We start from the raw sequence: 13,495 nt of genomic DNA, 5'->3' as shown, positions 1-13,495 counted from the left end.
TTTCAATGATCAATGGTCAATGCTCAATTGTTAAGGGGTCAATGGTCAATGGTTAAGGGGTCAATGGGTCAAAGGGTCAATGGGTCAATGAGTCACAGAGTGACACAGTGTGGAACCAGGCCCTTCGGCCCAATTCGCCCACACCGGCCAACATGCCCCATCTTTACTAGTCCCACCTGCCTGTGCTTGGTCCATATCACTCCAAACCTGTCCTATCCATGTACCTGTCTAACTGTTTCTTAAACGTTGGGATAGTCCCAACCTCAACTACCTCCTCCGGCAGCTCGTTCCATACACCCACCACCCTCCGTATGAAAAAGTTACCCCTCATATTCCGATTAAATCTTTTCCCCTTCACCTTGAACCTATGTCCTCTGGTCCTCGATTCCCCTACTCTGGGCAAGAGACTCTGTGCATCTACCCGATCTATTCCTCTCATGATTATGTACACCTCTATAAGATCTCCCCTCATCCTCCTGCGCTCCATGGAATAGAGACCCAGCCTGCTCAACGGTACGTGTGGCACGGTGGCGCGGCGGTGGAGTTGCCGCCTTACAGCACTTTCAGCAGCAGAGACCTGCAGTTCAATCCTGCCTACGGGAGCTGTCTGTACGGAGTTTGCACGTTCTCCCCGTGACCTGCGTGGGTTTTCTCTGAGAACTTCGGTTTCCTCCCACACCCCAAAGACGTGCAGGTTTGATGGTGAATTGGCTTTGTGTAAATGTAAATTGTCCCTAGTGTGTGTAGGATGGTGTTAATGTTCGGGGATCGCTGATCGGCGTGGACTCTGTGGGCCGAAGGGCCTGTTTCCACACTGTATCTCTAAACTAAACTAAACTCCCTACTGCTCAGACCCTCAAGCTCTGTGAACTTCCTTGTAAATCTCTGTTCCATTTCCAGCTTAACAACATATTTCCTATAACACGGTGCCCAGAACTGAGCACAATACCCTAAATGTGGTCTCCCCAACGTCTTATACAACTGCAACATGACCTCCCAACTTCCATACTCAATGCTCTGACTGATGAAGGCCAATGCACCTGTACTCCTAGATCCCTCCGCTCTACAACACTCCCCAGGGCCCTACCACTCACTGTGTAGGTCCTGCCCATGTTTGACTTCCCAAAATGCAACACCTCACACTTCTCTGTATTAAATTCCATCAACCATTCCTCCGCCCACCTGGCCAATCGATCCAGATCCTGCTGCAATCGTTCACAACCATCTTCACTATCTGCAAAACCACCCACTTTTGTATCATCAGCAAACTTGCTAATCTTGCCCTGTATGTTCTCATCCAAACCATTGATGTAGATGACAAACAGTAACGGGCCCAGCACCAAACCCTGAGGCACACCACTAGTCACAGGCCTCCAGTCCGAGAAGCGACCTTCCACCATTACCCTCTGCTTCCTTCCATGGAGCCAATGTGCTGTCCATTCAGCTATCTCTCCTTGGATCCCATGTGATCTAACCTTCCAGAGCAGCCTACCATGCGGAACCTTGTCGAACGCCTTACTGAAGTCCATGTACACAACATCTACAGCTCTGCCCTCATCAACCTTTTTGGTCAGGTCATTAAAAAACTCAATCAGATTTGTGAGACACGACCTCCCACGTACAAAACCATGCTGACCGTCACTAATCAGCCCTTGCCCGTCTAAATGCCTGCATATCCTATCCCTCAGAATACTCTCTGGTAACTTTCCAACTATACATGTTGCTCATTGGCCTATAGTTCACAGCATTTTCCCTGTAGGGCTTCTTGAATTGAGACAATAAAGTCCAATACTCAATAGTCAATGTTCACAATGTTGGTGGAGTCCAGAACCAGGGGCCACACAGCCTAAGAATAAAGGGGAGGCCATTTAAAACTGAGGTGAGAAGAGACTTTTTCACCCAGAGAGTTGTTAATTTGTGGAATTCTCTGTCGCAGAAGGCAGTGGAGGCCAATTCACTGGATGAGCCAGCACCGCCATTCATTGTGATCATGGCTGATCATCCACAATCAGTAACCCCTGCCTGCCTTCTCCCCATATCCCTTGATTCCGCTAGCCACTAGAGCTCTAACTCTCTCTTAAATCCATGCAGTGATTTGGCCTCCACTGCCCTCTGTGGCAGAGAATTCTACAAATTCACAACTCTGGGTGAAAATGGTTCCTTCTCACCTCAGTTTTAAATGGCCTCCCCTTTATTCTAAGACTGTGGCCCCTGGTTCTGGACTCCCCCAACATTGGGAACATTTTTCCTGCATCTAGCTTGTCCAGTCGTTTTATAATTTTATACGTCTCTATAAGGTCCCCTCTCATCCTTCTAAACTCCAGTGAATACAAGCCCAGTCTTTCCAATCTTTCCTCATATGACAGTCCCGCCATCTCAGGGATCAAGCTCGTGAACCTAGGCTGCACTGCCTCAATTACAAGGATAATCTTACACTTACGAATTCAAAATGTAAGTGCTAGACTAGATTAGAGTATTTTCAGTTTTAGACTGTGGTTTTGGAGTTTAGTGTGAAGTTATCTCTCCCGGAAGCTGGTGACGGATGTGTATACAGATAGCTCATTTCCTGGGCTTTTATAGTTGAGTTGAGTTGAGTTGAGTTGAGTTGGGTTGGGTTGGGTTGAGTTGAGTTTAGTATTCACTGGAATTTAGAAGGATGAGAGGGGATCTGATAGAAACATATTAATTTCTTAAGGGATTGGACAGGCTAGATGCAGGAAAAATGTTCCCGATGTTGGAGGAGTCCGGAACCAGGGGTCACACAGATTAAGAATAAAGGGGAGGCCATTTAACATAACATAACATAACATAACAACACTTTATTGTCACTCGGCACAAACACCGAACAAAATTTCAGCAGCCACAAGACACAGCAAAAAAGAAAAGAACACAGGACACACGACCCCAACACAAACATCCATCACAGTGATTCCAAACACCCCCTCACTGTGATGGAGGCAACAAAACTTCCCCTCTCTTCCCCCCGCACCCACGGACAGGCAGCTCGACCCCTACCGAGGCAAACGACACGCACAGCCCCTGCAAGGGGATGGAAGGCCCCGCGGCCGAGCCGCCCCGGGCACCGAAACGTCCCGCGGCCGCACCGGGCGATGTTAAGTCCAGCGGCCGAGCCGCACCGGGCACTGAAACGTCCCGCGGCCGCACCGGGCGATGTTAAGTCCAGCAGCCGAGCCGCACCGGGCACTGAAACGTCCCGCGGCCGAGCCGCGCCGGCAATGTTAAGTCCCGCAGCCGAGCCGCGCCGGGCGATGGAAGGCCCCGCGGGCGAGCTGCGCCCCGGGGAAGAGACCTAATAAAAGAAAGGTTTCCCCCCGCCCCACCCCACCCCCCCACACCCCACCCCCCACCACACATACACAGCCAAAAACAGAAACAAAAACCATCCCAACACCGACACAAACAAAAAAAAAGAAAAAAAAGACAACAGACTGCCAGAGAGCCGCAGCCGTTAGGCGCAGCCAACTCCTCCAACTAGGACTGAGATGAGGAAAAACTTTTTAACCCAGGGAGTTGTGAATCTGTGGAATTATCTGCCACAGAAGGCAGTGGAGGCCAATTCGCTGGATGTTTTCTAGAGAGAGTTAGATATAGCTCATGATTTTGCGCCTGCACAACCCTAGCAGCTGCGGCTCGCCTGCGGTCCCTTTGTCTTTTGTGTTTCTTGTTGTTTTTTGTCTTAATTGTAGTGTCTAGGTATGATGTAGTGTTTGTGGTTGTGTGTTATGTGTGTGTGTGTGTGGGGGGGGGGGGGTAACTGTAAAACTGTAATATTGTCTCTTCCGGACGGAGACGTGACCTTTGTTTTCTGGGTGGTGTCTCCGTTCCCGCTGCGGCCTACCATCGGCCAAACGCCTGGAGCTGGCGGCCTCCAGCTGGGACCACCTAGGCTCTGGTTCGGACCGGACTCACCATCTGCGGAGATTGACCATCACCACCATTGACTATTGACCATTGAACCGATGAACCATTGACCATTGGCCATTGAACCATTGACCATTGACCATTGAACCACTACCCTATTGACCATTGACCATTGACCATTGAACCATGGAACCATTGTACCATTGACCATTGAACCATTGACCATTGCCCATTGCCCATTGAACCATTGACCATTGAGCATTGAGCATTGACCATTGACTATTGACCATCTGCGGCACTGAGTGCGGCTGCGACTTGTCTTCGGAGGCTCCGGCCGCGGGCCGCATGGACGTCGGACGCCCGCAGGCAGCTCCGGCAGCGGCAGCGTCTTTGCCGCCCCGGATCGCGGGGCTTGGGTCGGCCCGCCGCGGACCTTTCACCGTCCGGCGCGGCCTGGAATAGGCCGCGGGATTTTCTCTGCCCGGCGGGGGCTTCAATGTCGGTAGCCATGACCGCCCCGACGTGGCAACTCCAACAGCCTGACCGCGGGAGAAGACGGCAGGGGAAGAGAAAATACATTCTGGCCTTCCATCACAGTGAGGAGGGACTGGAGGAGACTCACTGTGATGGATGTTTCTTTTTATTTGGTGTTGGTTTATGATTGTGTGTGTTATTGCTTATTCTTATTGGTCTTACTGTTGGACTGTGGGTAATCTTTCATTTCACTGCACATTTATGTGTTTGTGACAAATAAATTGAATATTGACTATTAGGGCTAACGGAATCACGGGATATGGGGAGAAGGCAGGCACGGGTTATTGATTGTGGATGATCAGCCATGATCACAATGAATGGTGGTGCTGGCTCGAAGGGCCAAATGGCCTCCTCCTGCACCTATTGTCTATGTTTCTATGTACAGTGGTAAGTTTTGTTTTGGCGTACAACTCTGTAAAATCGTCCAGCGCACGTCACCGAGGCCGTAATTCTAGCACCGACAATGTTATTGTCACGTTTACCGAGGTACAGTGAAAAGCTATTGTTGCACGCTAACATATAAACATAGTTGGAGTTTGTGGTATTCAACAGCAAGATGGTTTAGTTTAGAGATACAGCGCAGAAACAGGCCCTTCGGCCCACCGGGTCCGCGCTGACCAGCGATCCCCGCACACTAACACTATCCTACACACACTGGGGACAATTTATTACATTTACCAAGCCAATTAACCTACAAACCTGCACGTCTTTGGAATGTGGGAGGAAACCGAAGATCTCGGAAAAGACCCACGCAGGTCACGGAGAGAACGTACAAACTCCGTACAGACAGCGCCCGTAGTCGGGATCAAACCGGTTCTCCGGCGCTGCATTCACTGTAAGGCAGCAACTCTACCGCTGCGCCACCGTGCTGGAAAGAAGCTGTTCTTGAACGTGGAGGTCACGGTTTTCAGGCTCCTGAACCTTCTTCCCCATGGTAGCAGCAAGACGAGAGTGTGGCCAGGGTGGTGTGGGTCAGTGAGAGTGTGGGGGGGGGGGGGGGGGGGGTGGGTCAGTGAGAGTGTGGGGGGGGGGGGTGTGGGTCAGTGAGAGTGTGGGGGGGTGTGGGTCAGTGAGAGTGTGGCCAGGGTGGTGTGGGTCAGTGAGTGTATGGGGGGGGTGTGGGTCAGTGAGAGTGTGGCCAGGGTGGTGTGGGTCAGTGAGTGTATGGGGGGGTGTGGGTCAGTGAGTGTATGGGGGGGTGTGGGTCAGTGAGTGTGTGGGGGGGTGTGGGTCAGTGAGAGTGTGGCCAGGGTGGTGTGGGTCAGTGAGTGTATGGGGGGTGTGGGTCAGTGAGTGTATGGGGGGGTGTGGGTCAGTGAGTGTATGGGGGGTGTGGGTCAGTGAGAGTGTGGCCAGGGTGGTGTGGGTCAGTGAGAGTGTGGCCAGGGTGGTGTGGGTCAGTGAGAGTGTGGGGGGGGGGGGTGTGGGTCAGTGAGAGTGTGGGGGGGTGTGGGTCAGTGAGAGTGTGGGGGGGTGTGGGTCAGTGAGAGTGTGGGGGGTGTGGGTCAGTGAGAGTGTGGCCAGGGTGGTGTGGGTCAGTGAGTGTATGGGGGGGTGTGGGTCAGTGAGAGTGTGGCCAGGGTGGTGTGGGTCAGTGAGTGTATGGGGGGGTGTGGGTCAGTGAGTGTATGGGGGGGGTGTGGGTCAGTGAGAGTGTGGGGGGTGTGGGTCAGTGAGAGTGTGGCCAGGGTGGTGTGGGTCAGTGAGTGTATGGGGGGTGTGGGTCAGTGAGTGTATGGGGGGGTGTGGGTCAGTGAGTGTATGGGGGGTGTGGGGTCAGTGAGAGTGTGGCCAGGGTGGTGTGGGTCAGTGAGAGTGTGGCCAGGGTGGTGTGGGTCAGTGAGAGTGTGGGGGGGGGGGGGTGTGGGTCAGTGAGAGTGTGGGGGGGTGTGGGTCAGTGAGAGTGTGGGGGGGTGTGGGTCAGTGAGAGTGTGGGGGGTGTGGGTCAGTGAGAGTGTGGCCAGGGTGGTGTGGGTCAGTGAGAGTGTGGCCAGGGTGGTGTGGGTCAGTGAGAGTGTGGGGGGGGGGGGTGGGTCAGTGAGAGTGTGGCCAGGGTGGTGTGGGTCAGTGAGAGTGTGGCCAGGGTGGTGTAGGTCAGTGAGAGTGTGGGGGGGGTGTGGGTCAGTGAGAGTGTGGGGGGGTGTGGGTCAGTGAGAGTGTGGCCAGGGTGGTGTGGGTCAGTGAGAGTGTGGGGGTGGTGTGGGTCAGTGAGAGTGTGGCCAGGGTGGTGTGGGCAGTGAGAGTGTGGGGTGGTGTGGGTCAGTGAGAGTGTGGGGGGGTGTGGGTCAGTGAGAGTGTGGCCAGGGTGGTGTAGGTCAGTGAGAGTGTGGCCAGGGTGGTGTGGGTCAGTGAGAGTGTGGGGGGGGTGTGGGTCAGTGAGAGTGTGGGGGGGTGTGGGTCAGTGAGAGTGTGGGGGGGGGTGTGGGTCAGTGAGAGTGTGGGGAGGTGTGGGTCAGTGAGAGTGTGGCCAGGGTGGTGTGGGTCAGTGAGAGTGTGGCCAGGGTGGTGTGGGTCAGTGAGAGTGTTGGGGGGGTGGGGTCAGTGAGAGTGTGGCCAGGGTGGTGTGGGTCAGTGAAAGTGTGGGGGGGTGTGTGGGTCAGTGAGAGTGTGGCCAGGGTGGTGTGGGTCAGTGAGAGTGTGGGGGGGTGTGGGTCAGTGAGAGTGTGGCCAGGGTGGTGTGGGTCAGTGAGAGTGTGGGGGGGGGGGGTGTGGGTCAGTGAGAGTGTGGCCAGGGTGGTGTGGGTCAGTGAGAGTGTGGGGGGGTGTGGGTCAGTGAGAGTGTGGCCAGGGTGGTGTGGGTCAGTGAGAGTGTGGCCAGGGTGGTGTGGGTCAGTGAGTGTATGGGGGGGGGGGGTGTGGGTCAGTGAGAGTGTGGCCAGGGTGGTGTGGGTCAGTGAGAGTGTGGCCAGGGTGGTGTAGGTCAGTGAGAGTGTGGGGGGGGTGTGGGTCAGTGAGAGTGTGGGGGGGGTGTGGGTCAGTGAGAGTGTGGCCAGGGTGGTGTGGGTCAGTGAGAGTGTGGGGGTGGTGTGGGTCAGTGAGAGTGTGGGGGTGGTGTGGGTCAGTGAGAGTGTGGCCATGGTGGTGTGGGTCAGTGAGAGTGTGGGGGGTGGTTGTGGGTCAGTGAGAGTGTGGCCAGGGTGGTGTGGGTCAGTGAGTGTATGGGGGGGTGTGGGTCAGTGAGAGTGTGGGGGGGGGTGTGGGTCAGTGAGTGTATGGGGGGGGTGTGGGTCAGTGAGAGTGTGGGGGGGGGGTGTGGGTCAGTGAGTGTATGGGGGGGTGTGGGTCAGTGAGAGTGTGGGGGGGGTTTGGGTCAGTGAGAGTGTGGCCAGGGTGGTGTGGGTCAGTGAGTGTGTGGGGGGGTGTGGGTCAGTGAGAGTGTGGGGGGGGGGGGGGTGGGTCAGTGAGAGTGTGGCCAGGGTGGTGTGGGTCAGTGAGAGTGTGGGGGGGTGTGGGGTCAGTGAGAGTGTGGGGGGGGGGTGTGGGTCAGTGAGAGTGTGGCCAGGGGTGGTGTGGGTCAGTGAGAGTGTGGCCACGGTGGTGTGGGTCAGTGAGTGTGTGGGGGGGTGTGGGTCAGTGAGAGTGTGGGGGGGGGTGTGGGTCAGTGAGAGTGTGGCCAGGGTGGTGTGGGTCAGTGAGAGTGTGGGGGGGGGTGTGGGTCAGTGAGAGTGTGGCCAGGGTGATGTGGGTCAGTGAGAGTGTGGCCAGGGTGGTGTGGGTCAGTGAGAGTGTGGGGGGGTGTGGGTCAGTGAGAGTGTGGCCAGGGTGGTGTGGATCAGTGAGTGTATGGGGGGGTGTGGGTCAGTGAGAGTGTGGGGGGGGTGTGGGTCAGTGAGAGTGTGGGGGGGGTGTGGGTCAGTGAGAGTGTGGGGGGGGTGTGGGTCAGTGAGAGTGTGGCCAGTGTGGTGTGGGTCAGTGAGAGTGTGGCCAGGGTGGTGTGGGTCAGTGAGAGTGTGGGGGGGGGGTGTGGGTCAGTGAGAATGTGGGGGGGTGTGGGTCAGTGAGAGTGTGGCCAGGGTGGTGTGGGTCAGTGAGAGTGTGGCCAGGGTGGTGTGGGTCAGTGAGAGTGTGGGTCAGTGAGTGTGTGGCCAGGGTGGTGTGGGTCAGTGAGAGTGTGGGGGGGTGTGGGTCAGTGAGAGTGTGGCCAGGGTGGTGTGGGTCAGTGAGAGTGTGGCCAGGGTGGTGTGGGTCAGTGAGTGTATGGGGGGGTGTGGGTCAGTGAGAGTGTGGGGGTGGTGTGGGTCAGTGAGGGTGTAGCCAGGGTGGTGTGGGTCAGTGAGTGTATGGGGGGGGGTGTGGGTCAGTGAGAGTGTGGGGAGGTGTGGGTCAGTGAGAGTGTGGCCAGGGTGGTGTGGGTCAGTGAGAGTGTGGGTCAGTGAGTGTGTGGCCAGGGTGGTGTGGGTCAGTGAGTGTGTGGCCAGGGTGGTGTGGCTCGCTGGCAGTCTTCATCTTTTTTCCTTTTTTTTGTTGTGTGTCGGTGTTGGGATGGTTTTTGTTTTTGTTTTTTGGCTGTGTATGTGTGGGGGGGGTGGGGTGGGGTGGGGTGTGGTGGTGTGGGGTGGGGGAAACCTTTCCTTATTAGGTCTCTTCCTCACGGCGTGGGGCGCGGCTCGGCCACGGGCCTTCCATCACTGGTGCGGCTCGGCCGCGGAACTTTACATCGCTGGCGCGGCTCGGCCGCGGGACTTAGCAGCGCACGGTACGGCCGCGGGGCCTTCAATCACCCGGCTCGGCCGCGGGACGTTTCAGCGCCCGGTGCGGCTCGGCCGTGGGGACTTCCATCCCCTTGCGGGGACTGTGCGGGTCGGTCGGGGACGAGCTGTCTGTCCGTGGGCGTGGGGAAGAGAGTGGAAGTTTTGTTGCCTCCATCACAGTGAGGGGGTGTTTGGAGTCACTGTGATGGATGTTTGTGTTGGGGTCGTGTGTCTTGTGTTCTTTTTTTTTGTGTGTGACTGCTATGTAATTTTGTTCGGTACCTCGGTACCGAATGACAAATAAAGCTCTGTATTCTGAGAGTGTGGCCAGGGTGGTGGGGGTTAGTGATAATGCTGGCTGCCTTTTTCACACAGCACCTCTTATAGATTCCATAAGTTGATAAGTTGGAGGAGCAGAATTAGGCCATTCGGCCCATCCATTCCACTCCGCCATTCAATCACGGCTGATCTATCTCTCCCTCCTAACCCCATTCTCCTGCTTCTCCCATAACCCTTGACACCCGCACTGATCAAGAATCTATCTATCTCTGCCTTAAAAATATCCACTGACTTGTGGCCTCCACAGCCGTCTGTGGCAATGAATTCCATACGGTACAAAATTTTATACTATATATATATACATATTATATTATATTTTACAAAGTTTTGTATTATATTGATGTTTGTCAGTCAAAGAGTGATACAGCACGGAAAACTGGCCCTTCGGCCCAACTTGCCCACACCGGCCAACATGCCACATGTACACTAGTCCCACCTGCCCACACCGGCCAACATGTCATAGAAACATAGAAAACATAGAAAATAGGTGCAGGAGTAGCCATTCGGCCCTTCGAGCCTGCACCGCCATTCAATATGATCATGGCTGATCATCCAGCTCAGTATCCCGTACCTGCCTTCTCTCCATACCCCCTGATCCCTTTAGCAAAAAGGGCCACATCTAACTCCCTCTTAAATATAGCCAATGAACTGGCCTCAACTACCTTCTGTGGCAGAGAATTCCACAGACTCACCACTCTCTGTGTGAAGAAATTTTTTCTCATCTCGGTCCTAAAAGACTTCCCCTTTATCCTTAAGCTGTGACCCCTGGTTCTGGACCTCCCCAACATCGAGAACAATCTTCCCGCATCTAGCCTCTCCAACCCCATAAGAATTTTATATGTTTCTATAAGATCCCCCCTCAGTCTTCTAAATTCCAGCGAGTACAAGCCCAGTCTATCCAGTCTTTCTTCATATGAAAGTCCCGCCATCCCAGGGATCAATCTGGTGAACCTTCTCTGTACTCCCTCTAAGGCAAGAACGTCTTTCCTCAGATTAGGAGACCAAAACTGCACACAATACTCCAGGTGCGGCCCTGTACAACTGCAGTAGAACCTCCCTGCTCCTAAACTCAAATCCTCTTGCTATGAATGCCAACATACCATTCGCTTTCTTCACTGCCTGCTGCACCTGCATGCTTGCTTTCAATGACTGGTGCACCATGACACCCAGGTCACATTGCATCTCCCCTTCTCCTAATCGGTCACCATTCAGGTAATACTCTGCTTTCCTGTTCTTGCCGCCAAAGTGGATAACCTCACATTTATCCACATTATATTGCATCTGCCATGCATTTGCCCACTCGCCTAATCTATCCAAGTCACTCTGCAGCCTCCTAGCATCCTCCTCACAGCTAACACTGCCACCCAGCTTCGTGTCATCCGCAAACTTGGAGATATTGCATTCAATTCCCTCGCCCAAATCATTAATATATATTGTAAATAACTGGGGTCCCAACACTGAGCCTTGCGGTACCCCACTAGTCACTGCCTGCCATTCCGAAAAGGACCCGTTTATTCCTACTCTTTGCTTCCTGTCCGCCAACCAATTCTCTATCCACCTCAACACTGAACCCCCAATACCGTGTGCTTTAAGTTTGTACCCCAATCTCCTATGTGGGACCTTGTCGAAGGCCTTCTGAAAGTCCAGATATAACACATCGACTGGTTCTCCCTTATCCACTCTACTAGTTACATCCTTGAAAAATTCTATAAGATTCGTCAGGCATGATTTGCCTTTCATAAATCCATACTGACTTTGTTCGATGATTTCACCACTTTCCAAATGTGATGCTATCACATCTTTAATAACTGACTCTAGCATTTTCCCCACTACCGATGTTAGGCTAACTGGTCTATAATTCCCCGTTTTCTCTCTCCCTCCCTTTTTAAAAAGTGGGGTTACATTAGCTACCCTCCAATCCTCAGTCGCATCTACACTAGTCCCACCTGCCCACACCGACCAACATGCCCCATCTACACTAGTCCCACCTGCCCACACCGACCAACATGCCCCATCTACACTAGTCCCACCTGCCCACACCGACCAACATGCCCCATCTACACTAGTCCCACCTGCCCACACCGACCAACATGCCCCATCTACACTAGTCCCCACCTGCCCACACCGACCAACATGCCCCATCTACACTAGTCCCACCTGCCCGCGTTTAGCCCATATCCCTCCAAACCTGTCCTATCCATGTACCTGTTTTATTTATTGAACTTTTATTTATGGAGCACTCTATTGAGTATTGTGTTTACAAACTGTTGTACAAACCTCTTGAGCTGCTGAAAAGTAAGAATTTAATTGAAGATCGACACAAGATGCTGGAGCAACTCAGCAGGACAGGCAGCATCTCTGGAGAGAAGGAATCTCGGGTCGAGACCCTTCTTCAGACTTATAGAGTCATGGGAAAGGGAGACTAGAGACATGGAAGGGGTAAGGTGTGAAAATGACAGATCAAAGAAGACGTTTAGAGATACAGCGTGGCAACAGGCCCTTCGGCCCACCGAGTCAGCGCTGACCAGCGATCCCCGCACACTAACACTATCCTACACACACTGGGGACAATTTTTACATTTACACCAAGCCAATTAACCTACAAACCTGCACGTCTTTGGAGTGTGGGACGAAACCGAAGATCCCGGAGAAAATCCACGCAGGTCACGGGGAGAACGTGCAAACTCCGTACAGACAGTGGCTGTAGTCGGGATGGAACCCGGGTCTCCGGCGCTGTGAGGCAGCAGCTCTACCCGCTGCGCCACCGTGACGCCTGACGTTGATCATGGAAAATGTAGAACGGTTCATTCTAAGGATTTCTAAGAATTGAATTGCTCAATTTTCGGTGCTAATGACAATAAAACACGACTTTGCACACAGTGACTGGATCCAGCCTCCTCTTCCCTGGCTCCACACTGCCACACAGTGGAAGTGTGTTGCGTTACACGGCACCTGTTGGATGAACTCACGTCAACAATGGCACGTCCATGTCGACCAAACATAGATCGGGCTTCTCCAACTTTAGATAGTTCCTCTGTCCATCTCTTCCCCTCCTCCTTCCCAGATCTCCCTCTATCTTCCTGTCTCCACCTACATCCTTCCTTTATCGTCGTCCCCCGACATCAGTCTGAAGAAGGGTCTCGACCAGAAACGTCGCCCATTCCTTCTCTTCTGAGATGCTGCCTGACCCTCTGAGTTACTCCAGCATTTTGTGAATAAATACCTTCGATTTGTACCAGCATTTGCAGTTATTTTCTTAAACATAGATCGGGCGATCGTTTCATTGAACGCCTGCGCTCTGTCCACCTGATCTCCCGGTGGCTCAGCACTTCAACTCCCCCTCCCACTCCCACACTGACCTTCCTGTCTTGGGCCTCCTCCATTGTCAAAGTGAGGCCCAGCGCAAATTAGAGGAACAGCACCTCATATTTCGCTTGGGCAGCTCACACCCCAGCGGTATGAACATTGACTTCTCTAACTTCAAGTAAGCCTTGCTTTCCCTCCCTCTCCACCCCCACCCCCACCCCTAGTTCTCCGACCAGTCTGACTGTCCCCCTGATAAAATGTTCTCTTTGTTTGCCTCGTTGTCAGTTTCCCCAGGCCAACGATGATCTATTCTACAATTTCCTTGATATTTGTCTCCTTTGATCTCTCGATTTCACACCTTACCCTTCCTTATCTCTGTGTCTCCCTCTCTCCTGACTCTCAGTCTGAAGAAGGGTCTCGACCCGAAACGTCACCAATTCCTTCTCCCCAGAAATGCTGCCTGACCCGCTGAGTTACTCCAGCATTTTGTGTCTATCTTTGGTTTATGGGGAGAAGGCAGGAACGGGGTACTGATTGAGAATAATCAGCCATGATCACAATGAATGGCAGTGCTGTCTCGAAGGGCCGAATGGCCTACTCCTGCACCTATTGTCTATTGTGTTGGGTCCACTGTTGTTACATTAATGATCTGGATGATGGTGTGGCAAATTGGATTAGTAAGTATGCAGATGATACTAAGATAGGTGGTGTAGTTAATAATGAAGTAGATTTTCAAAGTCTAC

General features: G+C 53.5%; 1 protein-coding gene across 2 annotated transcripts in view; it reads right to left on the bottom strand.

Annotated features, from left to right (window-relative positions):
- LOC144595701 (C-X-C chemokine receptor type 2-like) overlaps positions 1-13,495 on the bottom strand; it is a 350,033-nt gene that overhangs the window by 227,547 nt on the left and 108,991 nt on the right. The gene's annotated exons all lie outside the window — the stretch shown is intronic.

The sequence above is a fragment of the Rhinoraja longicauda genome, chromosome 8, assembly GCF_053455715.1.
Source record: "Rhinoraja longicauda isolate Sanriku21f chromosome 8, sRhiLon1.1, whole genome shotgun sequence".
NCBI classification, from domain to species: Eukaryota; Metazoa; Chordata; class Chondrichthyes; order Rajiformes; family Arhynchobatidae; genus Rhinoraja; species Rhinoraja longicauda.
Note: the sequence above shows the minus strand (reverse complement) of the source record. Positions and strands in the feature narration are given on the sequence as shown.